This window comes from Oncorhynchus mykiss, chromosome 20 (assembly GCF_057628025.1).
Source record: "Oncorhynchus mykiss isolate SJ-2025 chromosome 20, ASM5762802v1, whole genome shotgun sequence".
NCBI lineage: Eukaryota > Metazoa > Chordata > Actinopteri > Salmoniformes > Salmonidae > Oncorhynchus > Oncorhynchus mykiss.
The window spans coordinates 2,910,394-2,924,883 of record NC_143041.1 but is presented as its reverse complement, the minus strand read 5'-3'; the positions used below and the strand labels follow the sequence as shown (position 1 = coordinate 2,924,883).

At 44.3% G+C, this 14,490-nt stretch overlaps 1 protein-coding gene and 1 long non-coding RNA gene across 3 annotated transcripts in view; one reads left to right on the top strand and one right to left on the bottom strand.

Annotated features, from left to right (window-relative positions):
• LOC110498800 (netrin-3) overlaps positions 1–14,490 on the top strand; it is a 96,701-nt gene that overhangs the window by 14,111 nt on the left and 68,100 nt on the right. The window lies entirely within an intron of this gene.
• On the bottom strand, positions 4,051–13,148 carry LOC149973623 (uncharacterized). The gene is made up of 3 exons (XR_016489271.1): positions 12,811–13,148; positions 12,381–12,442; positions 4,051–4,188 (listed from the first exon to the last, which is right to left on the bottom strand). It is a non-coding gene; the product is annotated as an uncharacterized LOC149973623 (long non-coding RNA).

Here is a 14,490-nt window from a genome sequence, read left to right as displayed (position 1 = left end):
TTGTGTTTTTAGGTGATAGATTTGAATTGAACCTGTAGTACATGACATGTGGAGTGCTCCACTTTGTAACAAGTAGCCTCTCCTAAGTAGTTAGCTGTAGCTATAGCTAGCTAGCAGAGCGTTTCCGTGTGGTATTCCCTGCTCACAGACATACACACAGCTGTCGCTACTTCAACCACATTTAATGAGAGAGTGTCTGCCCCTGTCAAGGATAACGTGTGGCTTGGGAAAAATGCAGTCGAGGCTGAGCGGAGCTGAGAATTTCTTGCTGCTGGAGCTCAAACTTACCAAGTGTTTCAGCGAGGTCAACATGCTATGTCTTTTAGCTGACGTCTGAGCTGAGAAGTTTGCGGAATTGGCATTTACACTTGTCTTCGAAGGTTCAACAGAGAACAGTCAAGTGGAACAATGTCAGTCAGTGACGTTTCCATACTGAGCACAGCTTCTTGTTCAGAGCTAGACTAGAGTGGCTATGTGGTGGTTATCTTGAGTTGTTAGCATTAGCGTAGGTTTTTACTATCGGATTATGTTTTGAAAAGCTAACACAGCTTGTTAAGTGTGCTTTTCAGGGAGCTGTAGATGTGGAATTAGATCGGCGACATGCCTGTTCCGTCTCTGTTTAACCTATGCGTCTCATCTGCCAGACGTGCTTGAGAGCACCAAACCCTTGTAAGAATCTCCCGGCAGAGCTGTGTTTTGACTGCAACACATTTAGTCATTCACAGGCCACCAGACCAACACTGTCCTCCTCCATCTGAATTGGTCTCCCTCCTTTTTTCTCACCCTCCCTCGACTTACTCATTTCATCTCTTTTACTTCCCCCTCATATTATTCTCCTCTCTGCCTATTTCAGTTATTTATTTCGCTCCATCATTCTGACACTTTGCACCCCTTTGCCCTTCCGCCCTCTCTCTCTCTCTCTCTCTCTGTAATGGTCACTGCAGCCCTCTCCCTATTCTCTCCCTATCTCTTACTTCTCCCTCTCTCTGATGGATGCAGTGCTGAGGGAAGCTGGACCGTGACGCTAATGAGATGATAATTCCATCAGAGTCCTCCTCCTCTGGGCCTGCCCTGGCTGCCTGGTCTGCCAGCCAGACTTTGATGTTGCCTCCAATACTTCCACCTGCGCGCCCACTTTAGACTTCCCCCTTAGACATGTCCCATTGATCAACGTTTCCGTCCGGCCCTCCCTCCAAATAACTTATGAACCACCTTGGCTCCATTCCTACTCCTATTTTTCATAACATGTCATTGTATTTTTTTACGTGAGGTCTACAGGTTTTGTTAAGACTTTTGGAAGATGTTTGGATGGCTAGTTGAGAGGATTCCATTCCGTACTTCAATTTGGCCTTCAGTACTGTTTAATGTTTGGGAAGTGAAAGAGTTGGTTTTGTAAAATGTCTGGGTGTGCTGGTGCAGAGGAGTCAGGCTCAGGACAGCAGAGATGAGTAATAAAAGTAACTTTACTCAAAATTACCAAATACATGTAGTAGTCCAAGCCCACACAAAAAAAACGAAAATACATAAAACAAACACACACAAAAACCATGGAGGAAACAGAGGGTTAAAGAATGAACATGTAATTGGGGAATTGAAACCAGGTGTGCAAAACAAAGACAACACAAATGGAAAATGAAAAGTGGATCGACGATTTCTAGAAGGCCGGTGACGTCGACCACCGAACTCCGCCCGAACAAGGAGAGGGACCGACTTCGGTGGAAGGCGTGACAGGTTTATTTATTTATGTGTTGCCTTTCTTGATCCAAACACTGTTCATGAGAAAGGCAAATCATATTTTACTTTATTTCCCTACTGAAAAATCCTAAGAACTGATCCGTGAGCAGCATAAATAACGGACAGTAAGTGCCAGTGGATATGGTTCAGCCATCACAGGTCTGTCCGGCAAGAACAAATCCAGATGTTTTTAAGACAGGTTTATTCCAGATATAATGGGTCCTTGTTAAAAAGGCCATACATTCCAATATAGAACGTCTCTATGCACCCCTAGCTTGTCCCTTTAACTAGACTCAAACATTATCTCAGCCTATCATGGCTTAGCTATTCCCGTATCTCAGTGCCTCTCCCCCTTTCTAGTCAGAGTGAGTCAAATCGCCTCATGAGAATGTGTACAGCTGACAAGAGTGTCCCTAAGTTTTACCTCAGCTTGACGTGTTGCGTGTGTATTTCAAATACTAAACCACACACACACACACACACACACACACACACACACACACACACACACACACACACACACACACACACACACACACACACACACACACACACACACACACACACACACACACACACACACACACACACACACACACACACACACACACACACAATCTCCAGTTATTCATTAAAAGGCACCCCCATTTATACTGGGTAAATATGAACTCTAAACAAAACACTAGACTTCAAGGGGATGACATAAGACTACTAGTGTGTGTTCATCTACCAGGGCAGAGAGGAATAGGTGTAAAGGAGCCAGACAAGGGAAACCCCAGTCCTTGAGTGTATCTGGCCACCCTGTCAGAAACGTAGAGTATAGGCATCTGGCCACCCCTTCAAGAAGGTTCTGGGCCTACTGGGAAAGACAACTGGGGTCCTAGCATAGCAGGAGACTGTAAAGACTCTAGGAGATCAGGGAACTGATAGCTAAGATGCTCTGGGCATACTGTGGCTATAGACTGAAGACATAGTAGGGCAGAGTGAGGTGCCTCTTACAACAGGACACTGGCTACCTAGGTCAGGAGGGTCCCCCATGGGGACGTTAGGAGGGTCTCCTGAGGCGAGAGTTGGAGGGTATGGAGGGAGCGGGACACTAGAGACTGGAGATAGCAAGGTACTAACTGGATTGGCCTCTGTTGGCCACCCCAAGGTGGTGACAGGCAAGTCCCACCAGGCAGGGGCTGACATTGCCTGAGCAGACTGAATCCATGTGGGGGCAGGCAGACACCACTGGATGGTGGCAGGCTAGACTTGAAAGGTAGGAGGATGTCCCACCAGGCAGGGGCCGACTTACATTCTGATACGTCGGCTGGTGTTGTGTGCTCTTTCAGGGTGAGATCTGGTAGCTCCTACGTCCCTGGAGAAGGCTTTGGGACCACTGTGAGGGACTCTACGTCAGAAGTCGACTAGGGCACATTGGTAGGATGCTCCATCAGGGTAGAATCTGGCAGCATCTCTGGCCCTGGGGAAGGCTATGGAACCACAGTGGAGACCTGTTGGGACGCCATTGGTAACAATAGCTTAATTAACACTATGGGCTACTGTATGTTTAAGCTTAAACTCTATTGGACCAGTTAAAACCCTACTGGAGCAGTACGGTGAAATGAAAACCACACAAGTGAATCATTTAGGAAAGGAATGGCGGCTTGTATTTTGTAAATATTTTTACTTACAAAATACAAGCCGGCATGAAATTTGTACAATGAGCTCAATATGAATGAAATACATCAATAGTACAATAGACTGAGATATCGGCCATATATCAGGCATATAGTTTACCAGGGTGCACCCAACTTTATCTTAATCTGAGGGTCTCTCTCTCCCCACTGCAATGTATGATGCAATCCTACCACAGCCTAGTATGGCAGTGCCAATTCAGTGTTCTCTAAGGAAAATCAAATCACATTTATTTATAAAGCTCTTCCTACATCAGCTGATGTCACAAAGTGCTGTACAGAAACCCAGCCTAAAGCCCCAAACAGCAAGCAATGCAGGTGTAGAAGCACGGTGGCTAGGAAAAACTCCCTAGAAAGGCCATAACATAGGAAGAAACCTAGAGAGGAACCAGGCTATGAGGGGTGGCCAGTCCTCTTCTGGCTGTGCCGGGTGGAGATTATAACAGAACATGACCAAGATGTTCAAATGTTCATAGATGACCAGCAGGGTCACATAATAATAATCACAGTAGTTGTCAAGGGTGCAACAGGTCAGCACCTCAGGAGCAAATGTCAGTTGGCTTTTCATAGCCGATCACTCAGAGTATCTCTACTGCTCCTGCTGTCTCTAGAGAGTTGAAAACAGGTAGCACGTCAGGGACAGGTAGCACGTCCGGTGAACAGGTCAGGGTTCCATAGCCACAGGCAGAACAGTTGAAACTGGAGCAGCAGCTGGGGACAGCAAGGAGTCATCAGGCCAGGTAGTCCTGAGGCATGGTCCTAGGGCTCTGGTCCTCTGAGAGAGAAAGAAAGAAAGAATTAGAGAGCATGCTTAAATTCACACAGGATAAGACAGGAGAAATACTCCAGATATAACAGACTGACCCTAGCCCCCCGACACATAAACTACTGCAGCATAAATACTGGAGATAAGAATAAGAAATCTTTGCATGCAAATGTTCTTATTGATGTCCTGGGTTTGGGCGGCTTGCCATCCTTGGTGGAAACTGAATCTTTACTCAAAAAAAAGAAAAAATCCTGGCTTCAATCTTTCCCTCAATCCCTTCACAGCACGTTTGTATAGATAAGTGAGTGTTAATATTCAATTCTCTCTTTTTCTCAACGATTTGAAACTTAGTTTATCTTCCATGGAATGGCAGTAGCTCTTCACGTTCCGTTCTTGCTCTCTTTTTTTTGCATGTTTGCGCCAACTGGTGTATAACGTGAGGTTAGGAGAGGGACTAAGAGAATGTTGAGTTTGATTGGCTCAAAATAACCTGCTCGTCATGCAGCTTCTGAAAGCTGATTTGTAATAGCTGTCAATTTAAGGCTAGGCGTCCCGCCAACGGGACACCTGTCGACAATTTCTGGTGAAATTGGAGGATTTGCAATTCAAATAAATAATCGTACAAATTATGGATATTAACATCTAGGTACATACAAGTGTCTTAAATTGGTTAAAAGCTTCAATTATTGTTAATCTAACTGCATTGTCCGATTTACAATAGGCTTTTCAGCGAAAGCATGCCATGCGATTGTTTGAGGATGGCACCCCACATGAACATATTTTTCAACCAGCACAGAATTCATAAAATCACAAATAGCCATTAAATAATCACTTGCTTTTTGAAAATCTTCCTCTGATTTGCAATCCAAGGGTCCAAGCTACAACATGCATGGTTGTTTTGTTAGATAAAATCCTTCTTTATATCCAAAAAAAGTCTGTTTAGTTGGCGCCATCGGTTTGAATTCAACATGCAGACAAAGTAATCCAAAAATGCTACCCCTACACTTTGTTAAGTCCTCAGGTACCCTAAACTGTAATTAAACTATAATATTGCATACAGAAAGTAGTATGTTCAATAGAAAAGTAAAATTAGCGTCCTCTTCGTCGCGCACCTACAGACTGATTTCCAACTCTGTGACTCCCCAGTACCAAAACTCAAACTTCTTCCTCGTTTTGGAAGAAACAAGCCTGAAACATTGAACAAAGACAGTTGACCTCTAGTGGAAGCCATAGGATTTGCAATCTGGGAGGTGGAATTGCATAGGACCCATAGTGTTCCATTGTTAAAGCATGGGATCTCAAAAAAAAAAAATTCTGGTTAGTTTTTCTTTGGATTTTCTCCTACCATATCAATTGTGTTATAGTCTCATACATTATTTTAACATTTCTACAAACTTCAGTGTTTTCTATCCAATGGTACCAATTATATGCATAACCTGGCATCAGGGCCTGAGTAACAGGCAGTTTATTATGGGCACGTCAGTCAGGCTGAAATTCTGAAAAATGGACCTTAGCCCTTTTAACATATCAATAGCAATATAGTATAATATGATTGGTTACTGGAATCTCACTAGTAACGATTAGTATTCAACATTAGTTGACCTGCGTTACACAGGTTTGAAGTAGGTTTGAGCACCAGGCTCTGGTAACTCCTCTGTCCCTGGAGAAGGCGGAGGCTCCATGCCAGGAGCAGGTGTAATAGGATCCACTGCTAACTTGAGCTCCATGCTCGGAGCAGACTGGATCTGAATGGCTGGGGTCGGCTGGAGCACAATTATGGGGTGGTTATGGGGTGCTCCCCCCAGGGTAAGCTTTGTTAGTAGAGACCATGGCAGCTGGCGACTCTGATGCTGATGGTGAGGGCGTTGTCAGGGGCTCATGCTGATGAAGGTGCTTTAGGCTGGCGAGAGTGGAGTGACGCTGCAGGGTGTAAATCTGCAGCATCCCCCTGATGGTGAGCCACAACAGCTGGCAATGAACAAGAAGGTGCTTGAGAGGACTGGTCAGACTCCACTTGGTCGGGATGGGCGTCCCTTTTGGTGACCAATGGTGGTGATCTTCTCCTCGTGGTAGATCCATTTCATGTATATTTTCATTGGCCCTCCGGGATGTGGTGGGACGAGCCTGTGGCACTAGAGGCTCAGCTGTCTGTGGGGTGGTTTGGCAAGTGTAGCCTTGAACTGCTCCATCTGTTTGAGCTTCTGCTTGGCCTCAAGTAGCATCAGGTCAAAGATGAGAGCTGTGCTGCGGCGGAGTTCTTCAGACCTCTCGCTGATAGGATGCAACCAGTCTTCTGCCAACTGGTCACCATGATCAGGAAAGTGTCATTTTGTGTCTTGAGACTTGTTTGCTCGTCTTCGTCAAGGGAGAGAAGACTGGGATGAGTTGGGTGGTGACCAATACCTGGACACTGTAGCATCTTGAGCTGTGGTAGCTGATGATATCTAGCTCAAAGGACCATGAAAAATACTAAGGTTTGATCCGGGAGGATTATGAATAACAGGCAGTACTGTAAGTGCCAATGGATATGGTTCAGCCACCACAAGTCTGTCCGGTACAGATGTCTTTAGAACAGGTTTATTCCACATATAATGGTTCCTTAATGAATAACTGGAGATACAGTAGTGTGTGGTTTGGGATTTGAAATGCCAACGCAACAAGTCAAACTGTAGGAAAAATTAGGGACACTCTCCTAAACTGTACACATTCTCACTCTGACTAGAAAGGGGGAGGGGCAATGAGGTGCGGAATTAGCTCAAATGTGATTGGCTAAGAAAGAAGGTGATTCTAACTAAGGGGACAAACTAGCGGTGCCTATAAAAATTCTATATCTGAATGCTTGGTGTTTTAAAGAACTACAACATTGTTAGGGAATTAAAGGTAAACCACTTTCTTATATTTTCACAAGAATGCATTTTTTTACAAGCAAATTCAAAATAAATCTTAGACAAAGCTGTCGGAAAACAGAAATTAAAATTGTTTTCTAACTTTCCTGGTAATAATCTTAAAATTAAGATGAGTCCTTCAACACCTCTTTCCGTTCTTACCACACGCACGCACACACAGTCCTCCAGTCAGAAGAGAGGCCAAATGGTCAAGGCTTAAACACTTGAGCAGAAAAGAGTGCCCCTCTTTCTCCAGTGTTCTGAGAGTTGCTAGCTGTGGACCCTCTCAAAACGAAAAAGTACAGAACATGACTTTTTCGACTATTTTAACTTGCTCCGTCTGCCTTCCTCCTCGACTGAAGTGCAAGGTAGAAGCAGGCTTTTGTTTTGATTAGGGAGGAAAAGCCCCTGGCCATATACAGTACATATCTTCCCACTGGGCACAAACTGGTTGAATCAATGTTGTTTCAACTACATTTTCTAAACTATTGTGATGTGGAATCTACTTGGAAAATACATTGGATTTGAAAAACGTCATCAATGTTGTTGTGAGGGTGGAATTTCAACTACAGGATTACGTAATTGTAACGAATTTTCAACATATACAAACCTTGTATAAAATATTTTGAACTTGTACCTTTGAAACAACATCAGATCTTCAACGTTATATCCACTACCAGAAAGAAAACAGTGCGCTGGACAGCTTCTACCTACTGGGGTGTTGATCTATCTACAGCAATCCTTTGGTCTCCCATCCAGGGTTTTAACCAAGCCCAGCTTTGATATTTGTCACTGACTACTACCATTGAGAGATCTCTTAATAACTAAATATAGTCGCAGTTGCTGTTGAAATCATTCAAAATGGTAAATTTAACAGAGCAAATTAAACGTAACAGTATTTTATAAGTCATATCATAAATTATACTATTTAGACCTATATAGTATTTGCAAAGTGATCAACAGTTATTGTTTCAATTCAACTCAAGGTTCAATTAAAAATAGACAGTACATGTAGGCCTATAGCATTGGTTGATTTCAAATGTAATCTTTAAGTTAATCATTAATATGTTGGATTAACATTTCCATCTCAAAAAAACATCATTTGATTTGATTTAGTCCTAGTCTTTATTAACTTGAATTCTTGTTTGAGATGGAGACGTGAATCTAACATATCAATTATTCATTTGTAGACAAACTGAACTAAGTCAGTGGCACAAATGATTAATCTCCTTCAAATGTTGATATTTGGTTGTCTCGACAACCAAACACAATTCAACATCATTTTCAAATTCAATAATGTAAATAAATAGCCTATTAACTTGTTGATAAGTTGCTAAATTATACGTTTGATTCACATCTCCAACCAAACCAAAAAAAAAAAACTTATTTTAAGGATCCATCCCTTTTTTTCAATTTTCACCTACAATGACATACCCAAATCTAACTGCCTGTAGCTCAGGACCTAAAGCAAGGATATGGATATTCTTGATAAGATTTGAAAGGAAACACATTGAAGTTTGTGTAAATGGTGCCGGAGAAGAAGGCAGACGTTTTACGTGTCCCCATCTGATTGTGTTATTTTGTTTGTTTATTTGCATTGTTTGTAACTTATTTTTTTACTTATTTTTTGCATAATGTTGCCACTACCATCTCTTTTGGCCAAAATTAACTTCTGGACATCAGGACTGCGATTACTCACCACAGACTGGCAGAATCCTTTTTTCATTTAACGAGTCTGATGAGCCTGACGCGAATGATATAATGCTTTCTCGGGAACATGCCCAGATCCCCGTGATTTGCATGAAGAGGAGGTGGAGAAAAAGGGGTCAGAGAGCGGGCTGCCTTCTGAGAATTCGTGGGCGATCGGAAAAAAACCCCACTTCCTTCCATTCTGTTAGCAAATGTGCAATCTTTTGAGAATAAAATCGATGATTTACTGCAAGATTAAACTACTAACAGGACATTCAAAACTGTAATATCTTACGCTTCACAAAATCAACATATAAAAAAATCAACATACTGCTGGCTGGTTATATACACTGTACCGGCAGGATAGAACAGCGGCGTCTGGTAAGACAAGGGGCGGCGGACTATGTCTTTTTGTAAACAACAGCTGGTGCACGATATCTAATGAAGTCTCGAGCTGTTGCTCACCTGAGGGAGAGTATCTCATGATAAGCTGTAGACCACACTATCTACCTAGAGAGTTTTCATCTGTATTTTTCGTAGCTGTTTCCATACCACCACAGTCAGAGGCTGGCACTAAGAGAGCATTGAATGAGCTGTATTCTGCCATATGCAAACAAGAAAAGTAGCCAGGGACTTGTAGGGAAATTTAAATCCGTTTTACCACATTTTTATCAGCATGTTAAATGTGAAACCAGAGGAAACAAATTTCTGGACCACCTTTACTTCACACACAGAGATGCATACATAGTTCTCCCTCGCCCTCCATTTGGCAAATCTGACCATAATAATATCCTCCTGATTCCTGCCTAAAAGCAAAAATTAAAGTAGAAAGCACCAGTGACTAGATCTATAAAAAAGTAGTCAGGTGAAGCAGATGCTAAGCTACAGGACTATTTTGCTAGCACAGACTGGAATATGTTCCAGGATTCCTCCGATGGAACTGAGGAGTACTTCACATCAGTCACTGGCTTCATCAATAAGTGCATCGATAACGTCGTCCCCAGAGTGACCATACGTACATACCCCAACCAGAAGCCATGGATTACAGGCAACATCCGCTTTCAAGGAGCGGGACTCTAACCCAAAAGTTTATAAGAAATAACGCTATGCCCTCCGATGAACAATCAAACAGGCAAAGCGTCAATACAGGAATAAGATCAAATCGTACTACACCGGCTCTGATACTGGTCGGACATGGCATGGCATGCAACCCATTACAGACTACAAAGGGAAGCATAGCCGAGAGCTGCCCAGTGACACAAGCCTACCAGACGAGCTAAACTACTTTGTTCGCTTTGTCTTCATTGGCATTTTCAACCTCTCCCTGTCCGAGTCTGTAATACCAACATGTTTTAAGCAGACCACAAAAGTCCCTGTGCCCATGAACACCAAGGTAACCTGCTTAATTGAATACTGACCCGTAACACTCACATCTGTAGCCATGAAGTGCTTTGAAAGGCTGGTCATGGCTCACATCAACACCATTATCCCAGAAAACCTAGGCCCACTCCAATTTTTATACCGAAATCAACAGATCCACAGATGATGCAATATCTATTGCACTCTACACTTTCACACCTGGACGAAAGGAACGCCTATATGAGAATGCTATTAATTGACTACAGCTCAGTGTTCATCCCCATAGTGCCCTCAAAGCTCATCAATAAGCTAAGGACCCTGGGACTAAACATCTCCCTCTGCAACTGGATCCTGAACTTCCTGATGGGCCGCCCCCAGCTGGTAAGGGTAGGTAACAACACTGCCGCCACGCTGATCTTCAACACAGGAGCCTCTCAGGGGTGCGTGCTCAGTCCCCCCTTTTACTCACTGTTCACTCATGACTGCATGGCTAGGCACGACCAACACCATTAACAAGTTTGCCGATGGCACAACAGAGGTAGGCCTGATCACTGACAACGACGAGACAGCATATAGGGACGAGTTCAGAGACTTGGCCTTGTGGTGCCAGGACACAAACCTCTCCCTCAACGTGATCAAGACAAAGGAGATGATTGTAGACTATGGAAAAAGAAGGACCGAGCACTCCCCCGTTTTCATTGACATGGCTGCAGTGGAGCAGGTTGAGAGCTTCAAGTTCCTTGGAGTCCACATCACCAACAAACTAACATGGTCCAAGCACACCAAGATAGTCGTGAAGAGGGCACGACATAACAAATTCCCCCCCAGGAGACTGAAAAGATTTGGCATGGTTCCTCAAAAGGTTCCATAGATGCACCATCAAGAGCATCCTGATTGGTTGCATCACCGCCTGGTATGGCAACCGCCTGGTATGGCAACCGCCTGGTATGGCAACCGCCTGGTATGGCAACCGCCTGGTATGGCAACGCACTACAGAGGGTACAGTACATCACTGGGGCCAAGCTTCCTGCCATCCAGGACCTCTTTTTTAATTTTTATTTCACCTTTATTTAACCAGGTAGGCAAGTTGAGAACAAGTCCTCATTTACAATTGCGACCTGGCCAAGATAAAGCATAGCAGTTCGACACATACAACAACACAGAGTTACACATGGTGTTACGGTGCGTGAATGAGGACCCAAAAGCGAATTAACGTAAACAGAGCTTCTTTAATGACAAAACATAGGTAGGCTCAGATGGACCGGCAGATTCCGACAGGACAGGACAAGGTTGCAGCAAACATGACGATAGTCTGGTTCAGGCATGAATAACACAAACAAGAATCCGACAAAGACAGAAACAAAAACAGAGAGAGATATAGAGGACTAATCAGAGGGAAAAAGGGAACAGGTGGGAAAAGGGGTGACGAGGTAGTTAGGAGGAGACAAGGAACAGCTGGGGGAAAGAGGGGGAGAAAAGGTAACATAATAACGACCAGCAGAGGGAGACAGGGTGAAGGGAAAGGACAGAAACAAGACACAACATGACAATACATGACAGTACCCCCCCACTCACCGAGCGCCTCCTGGCGCACTCGAGGAGGAAACCTGGCGGCAACGGAGGAAATCCTCGATCAGCGCACGGTCCAGCACGTCCCGAGAGGGAACCCAACTCCTCTCCTCAGGACCGTACCCCTCCCAATCTACTAGGTACTGATGACCACGGCCCCGAGGACGCATGTCCAAAATCCTACGGACCCTGTAGATGGGTGCGCCCTCGACAAGGATGGGGGGGGGGGGGGGAGACGAGCGGGGGCGCGAAGAACGGGCTTGATACAGGAGACATGGAAGACCGGGTGGACGCGACGAAGATAACGCGGAAGAAGAAGTCGAACTGCGACAGGATTAATGATCTGAGAAATACGGAACGGACCAATGAACCGCGGGGTCAACTTGCGAGAAGCGGTCTTAACCTTTCTGATCTCCCCATCCCGGATCCGGGTTCGTGAATACAGACTCAAGCTCATTACCATAACGCAACGTTAACTATTCATGAAAATCGCAAATCAAATGAAATAAATATGCTAGCTCTCAAGCTTAGCCTTTTGTTAACAACACTGTCATCTCAGATTTTCAAAATATGCTTCTCAACCATTGCAAAACAATCATTTGTGTAACAGTATTGATGGCTAACGTAGCATTTAGCATTAGCATTCAGCTGGCAACATTTACACAAAAAAACAGAAAAGCATTCAAAAAAATCATTTACCTTTGAAGAACTTCAGATGTTTTCATTGAGGAGACTCTCAGATAGCAAATGTTCAGTTTTTCCTGAAAGATTATTTGTTTAGGACAAATCGCTCCGTTTTCTGCGTCACGTTTAGCTATGAAAAAACCCCTGTATCCAGGATTGTGTAAATCTATCAGCAAGCTCATTAGCATAACACAACGTTAACTATTTATGAAAATCGCAAATGAAATGAAATAAATATGCCATCTCTCAAGCTTAGCCTTTTGTAAACAACACTGTCATCTCAGATTTTCAAAATATGCTTCTCAACCATAGGAAAACAATCATTTGTGTAAAAGTAGCTAGCTAGAGTTAGCATTTCGCGTTAGCATTTAGCGTTAGCATTAGCGTTAGCATCCAGCACGCAACATTAACAAAAACATAAAAGCCTTCAAATAAAATCATTTACCTTTGAAGAACTTCTGATGTTTTCAATGAGGATACTCTCAGTTAGATAGCAGATGCTCAGTTTTTCCAAAAAGATTCCTTGTGTATTAGAAATAGCTCCGTTTTATACATCACATTTGGCTACCAAAAAAAATCCATAAATTCAGTCCTCAAAACGCAAACTTTTTTCCAAATTAACTCCATAATATCGACTGAAAACATGGCAGACGTTGTTTAGAATCAATCCTCAAGGTGTTTTTCACATATCTCTTCATTGATACATCGTTCTTGGAAACATGGTTTCTCTCCTGAATCCCAGGAGAAAATGCCTGCACCTGAAGATTACGCACAAATTTAGACAAAGGACACCGGGCGGACCTCTGGAAAATGTAGTCTCTTATGGCCAATCTTCCAATGATATGCCTACAAATACGTCACAATGCTGCTAAGACCTTGGGCGAACGACAGAAAGTGTAGGCTCATTCGTTGCGCAATCACAGCCATATAAGGAGAGAATGGAAAACAGAGCTTCAGAAATTCTGCTAATTCCTGGGTGATGCATCATCTTGGTTTCGCCTGTAGAATGAGTTCTGGGGCACTTACAGACAAAATCTTTGCAGATTCTGAAACTTCAGAGTGTTTTCTTTCCAAAACTGTCAAGAATATGCATAGTCGAGCATCTTTTCGTGACAAAATATCGCGCTTAAAACGGGAACGTTTTTTATCCAAAAATGAAATAGCGCCCCTAGAGCTCTAACTGGTTAAGGGGAAGGTTCTGAGTGGAGAGCCAAACTCTCTGACCGCGACAATATCTAGGACTCTTAGTTCTACGCTTATTAGCAGCTCTCACAGTCTGCGCCCTATAACGGCAAAGTGCAGACCTGACCCTCTTCCAGGTGCGCTCGCAACGTTGGACAAAAGCCTGAGCGGAGGGGACGCTGGACTCGGCGAACTGAGATGAGAACAGCGGAGGCTGGTACCCGAGGCTACTCTGAAAAGGAGATAGCCCGGTCGCAGACGAAGGAAGCGAGTTGTGGGCGTATTCTGCCCAGGGGAGCTGTTCTGACCAAGACGCAGGGTTGCGAAAAGAAAGACTGCGTAAGATGCGACCAATAGTCTGATTGGCCCGTTCTGCTTGACCGTTAGACTGGGGGTGAAAGCCGGAAGAGAGACTGACGGAAGCCCCAATCAAACGGCAAAACTCCCTCCAAAATTGAGACGTGAATTGCGGACCTCTGTCCGAAACGACGTCTGACGGAAGGCCATGAATTCTGAAAACATTCTCGATGATGATTTGTGCCGTCTCTTTAGCAGAAGGAAGCTTAGCAAGGGGAATAAAATGAGCCGCCTTAGAGAACCTGTCGACAACCGTAAGAATAACAGTCTTCCCCGCTGACGAAGGCAGTCCGGTGACAAAATCTAAGGCGATGTGAGACCACGGTCGAGAGGGAATGGGAAGCGGCCTGAGACGGCCGGCAGGAGGGGAGTTACCGGACTTAGTCTGCGCGCAGACCGAACAAGCAGCCACGAAGCGACGCGTGTCATGCTCCCGGGTGGGCCACCAAAAACGCTGGCGAATGGAAGCAAGCGTACCCCGAACGCCAGGGTGGGCGGCTAACTTGGCAGAGTGAGCCCACTGAAGAACGGCCAGACGAGTAGGAACGGGAACGAAAAGAAGGTTCCTAGGACAAGCGCGCGGCGA